Genomic DNA, 4,785 nt, shown 5'->3' with positions numbered 1-4,785 from the left:
GCCATGCTGGTTAAGTGTGCCTTGAATTCTAAATATATCACAAACAGTGTCACCAGCAAAGCACCATCACACCTCCTCCTCCGTATACCACCCCTACCTTGTCACAACACAACCGATTGGCTCAAACGCATTAAGAAGGAAAGAAATTCCACAAATTAACTTAAGGCACACCTGTTAATTGAAATGCATTCCAGGTGACTACCTCGTGAAGCTGGTTGAGAGAATGCCAAGAGTGTGCAAAGCTGTCACCAAGGCAAAGGGTAGCTACTTTGAAGAATCTCAAATATAAAATATTGCTAAATTTAAGTTGATTTGCCCGTATGAGACCACCAGTGCTTTGTGTTGACTGGTGGGTTAGTGTTGTTGACCATCTGTTAGTGTTGTTGACCATCTGTTCGTGTTGTTGACCATCTGTTCGTGTTGTTGACCATCTGTTAGTGTTGTTGACCATCTGTTAGTGTTGTTGACCATCTGTTAGTGTTGTTGACCATCTGTTCGTGTTGTTGACCATCTGTTCGTGTTGTTGACCATCTGTTCGTGTTGTTGACCATCTGTTCGTGTTGTTGACCATCTGTTCGTGTTGTTGACCTTCTGTTCGTGTTGTTGACCATCTGTTCGTGTTGTTGACCATCTGTTCGTGTTGTTGACCATCTGTTCTGGTGGGTTAGTGTTGTTGACCTTCTGTTCGTGTTGTTGACCATCTGTTCGTGTTGTTGACCATCTGTTAGTGTTGTTGACCATCTGTTAGTGTTGTTGACCATCTGTTAGTGTTGTTGACCATCTGTTAGTGTTGTTGACCATCTGTTCGTGTTGTTGACCATCTGTTCTGGTGGGTTAGTGTTGTTGACAGTCTGTTAGTGTTGTTGACAGTCTGTTCGTGTTGTTGACCATCTGTTCGTGTTGTTGACCATCTGTTAGTGTTGTTGACAGTCTGTTCGTGTTGTTGACCATCTGTTAGTGTTGTTGACCATCTGTTCGTGTTGTTGACCATCTGTTCGTGTTGTTGACCATCTGTTCTGGTGGGTTAGTGTTGTTGACCATCTGTTCGTGTTGTTGACCATCTGTTCTGGTGGGTTAGTGTTGTTGACAGTCTGTTAGTGTTGTTGACAGTCTGTTCGTGTTGTTGACCATCTGTTCGTGTTGTTGACCATCTGTTAGTGTTGTTGACAGTCTGTTCGTGTTGTTGACCATCTGTTAGTGTTGTTGACCATCTGTTCGTGTTGTTGACCATCTGTTCGTGTTGTTGACCATCTGTTCTGGTGGGTTAGTGTTGTTGACCATCTGTTCGTGTTGTTGACCATCTGTTCGTGTTGTTGACCATCTGTTCATGTTGTTGACCATCTGTTCGTGTTGTTGACCATCTGTTAGTGTTGTTGACCATCTGTTAGTGTTGTTGACCATCTGTTCGTGTTGTTGACCATCTGTTCGTGTTGTTGACCATCTGTTAGTGTTGTTGACCATCTGTTAGTGTTGTTGACCATCTGTTCGTGTTGTTGACCATCTGTTCGTGTTGTTGACCATCTGTTCGTGTTGTTGACCATCTGTTAGTGTTGTTGACCATCTGTTAGTGTTGTTGACCATCTGTTCGTGTTGTTGACCATCTGTTCGTGTTGTTGACCATCTGTTCGTGTTGTTGACCATCTGTTCGTGTTGTTGACCATCTGTTCGTGTTGTTGACAGTCTGTTAGTGTTGTTGACCGTCTGTTCTGCGTTGGTATGATCCTTCTCTGCCTTCATTAATAAACCGGTTCTGTTGAACAGACAGACTTCTGGTCATTGTTTCTGTGGTGTTTATGAATCTTCATATGAATGAGTCCTTCGGTTTAGTTTGTGAATTTAATGAAATGGTTCCTTTTTTTAATTAAATAAAGATTTGTTTTTTTCCTATCCCCTGTCTATCTCTAGCTCCCTGTTGCCCACGGTTACGGATGAGCCCCAGAGGGAAGCAGAGGACGCTGGGATGCCCGATGCCCCAAGTGGGAGGAGCTCTGCTCTGGAGGCGGTCCGCTCCTCTTTATGCCCCGCCCATCGCTCTCTGCTCCAGCGAATCCTGAGGCTCGCCCACCAGCAGCACCGTCTATCGTTGGCCTACAGGGACGCACATCGCCGTCTCGTCCCGCCCCCAGACCCTCTCTGCGGCCACCTGGTGGCCAAACAACAGGACGACACTTCCTCTCCTCCTCCTCCTCCTTCTTTTACTGACTGTTGGAGCCGTAGTGCCACCGGAGCCACTCGTCAGCAGACTGACTGGAAGACACCAGGCGGTCCAGGCTGTTGCTGTGTGCAGCGCTGCAGGCTGCCTCCTGTCTGTTTCTGTCTTCAGAGCCTCCACTGCCTGTCCTGCCAGAGCCTATCCCTGGGACACATTACCACTGGGGTTCGCTCTTCCTCTTCTCTCTGCACTTTCACCTCCTCCCCTTCTCTTTCATCCTCCGCTCTGTACCCTAACCCCTCGGTCTGTCCCGTGGCCTCTGTCTGTTGCTCCCACCCCCAGCCCTGCTCCAACCCCTCACCCTCACCCCCAGCCCTGCTCCAACCCCCACCCTCACCCCCAGCCCTGCGCCTCCTGCTGCTCAGAACACACCTACCTGGCCCCGGTCAGACGCACAGCCCAGGGAGGAGGAGGAAGAGCGGGAGGAGGAAGCGAGTGCCCTGTCCTCAAGAGAGAGCCATCCCGCACCCCCTCTCCTCCCCCTCTCTCCCCCATCCCCTCAGACATGGACGGAAAGGAGGAAGACAAGCCTCCCTCTCTTCTGCTGCAGCAGCAGCAGCAGCAGGAGGGGGAAAAAGAGGAGGAGGCTGGGTGTGGTGGGGAGGTGGGCGAGGACAGGGAGCAGCAGGACCTGGTGGAGCGATTCAGTGACAAACTAAAAACAATCAGACCCCAGGAGAAGGATCCCCACCTGACGACCTCGGCCAATCGGCACGTGGCAGAGTCCCGGGCCGACGCCCACCTGAGTGAGATCATCACCACCGTTCTGAACACGGGCGGCGGCGGCGGCGACTACAGCCTAAACGACATGTTGCATCACCACGACAACGACGAGAGCCGGCCACCTCGGACACGTTCCCGGCGGCGACAGGAGGCCCTGGCTGCCATGACGACTTTGCCCGACCAGTCGTCCACCCGGCGCCAGACCGTGCTAATCAAACGGGAGCTGGCCAGGCTGAACCAATCGCTGGGCAGGAGGCTGTCGCTAGGGAAGAACAAGAGCCGCAGTGCCAAGCCCTTTTCTACCTGCTCCTCACCTGAACCAACCCCTGTTACAGCCGAGATGGACAGAATCACAGAGGAGGGGGGAGAGACGGGTAGAGTGGAGGAGGGAGGGACGGAGAGGGTGAAGGAGGGAGAGACGGAGAGGGTGAAGGAGGGAGGGACGGAGAGGGTGAAGGAGGGAGAGACGGAGAGGGTGAAGGAGGGAGAGACGGAGAGGGTGAAGGAGGGAGGGACGGAGAGGGTGAAGGAGGGAGAGACGGAGAGGGTGAAGGAGGGAGGGACGGAGAGGGTGAAGGAGGGAGAGACGGAGAGGGTGAAGGAGGGAGGGACGGAGAGGGTGAAGGAGGGAGAGACGGAGAGGGTGAAGGAGGGAGGGACGGAGAGGGTGAAGGAGGGAGAGACGGAGAGGGTGAAGGAGGGAGGGACGGAGAGGGTGAAGGAGGGAGAGACGGAGAGGGTGAAGGAGGGAGGGACGGAGAGGGTGAAGGAGGGAGAGACGGAGAGGGTGAAGGAGGGAGGGACGGAGAGGGTGAAGGAGGGAGAGACGGAGAGGGTGACAGCAGAGGAGGCAGGTCCAGTGAGAGTTACGAAGGATATAGTGGGCGTGAAGGAGGAGATGGAGAAACCCCCAGTCCTCTCCTCTACACAACAGAGTCACCCGCAGGAGGACCAACACAAACCAGAGAGCTGGAACATCACCTGTCAGGACAGCAGTAGGAATGACCTCCCAGAGAAGAGGAGGAGACAGGAGGAGTCACCAGGTAGTACCAGCAGCACCTGTCTTCCTGAGAGGAGTAGAGAGGAAGAGGAGGAGACAGCAGAAACAGCAGGCTGCAGCAAGGACAGTAGCAGAGTGTCAGCCAGGAATAGCCCTTCCCACCCCTGCAGAACCGGGAGAGGCAAGAGGTCCCAGCCAGGCAGCAGCAGCAAGGTGGTGGTGGTGAGGAGGAGCAGCGAGGCTGGGAGGTCCAGGAGGAATATCGTCCCTCCCCAGCGGTTCTCCTCCTACGTCACAGAGCCCAGGATGATGTATTCTGCTGCCTGTTTCTCAGAGAGAATCTTCTCCGCCCAGAGGACGCCAAAGGATCGGCCACCACTAAATGCCCCCAACACCAATCACACAGACTCCCAATCCTCGGCCACAGACACGGCTGAGGGGTTGGGCGAAGCAAGAGAAGAAGAATTACCGCTGGCATCCAGTCCTGAGGTTGTCAGTCAGGAGAGGAGAGGAGACAGAGGCTGTAGATCAACAGCAGGAGGTCAGAGTTCAGACCGTGAGTCACAGAGACGAGGTCAGGTGATTCCCGTCACTGCATCTTCCTCTGAGCAGCAGAGTCCCCGTAAACACCGCTCCCGGAACAGGGCAGATGTTAGGCTCAGAGCAGCCAAACCTTTTGGGCGCTTACGCTCCTCCCCAGCCCAACCCCAGGGTCAGCACCCAGACTCCCGGTCCCAACCAGCGAGCCCTCAGACAGCCTTCAGGTCAGAGGGTGAGGTCCACACAGAGCAATCTCAGTACACCAGCCCTATCAAGCTGATGTTTGTGTCTGCAGTAGTGGGTGAAGAGG

Source organism: Salmo salar, unplaced genomic scaffold (genome assembly GCF_905237065.1).
Source record: "Salmo salar unplaced genomic scaffold, Ssal_v3.1, whole genome shotgun sequence".
Classification (NCBI taxonomy): Eukaryota; Metazoa; Chordata; class Actinopteri; order Salmoniformes; family Salmonidae; genus Salmo; species Salmo salar.
The sequence above is the reverse complement of the archived record's forward strand: the minus strand, read 5'-3'. Positions refer to the sequence as shown.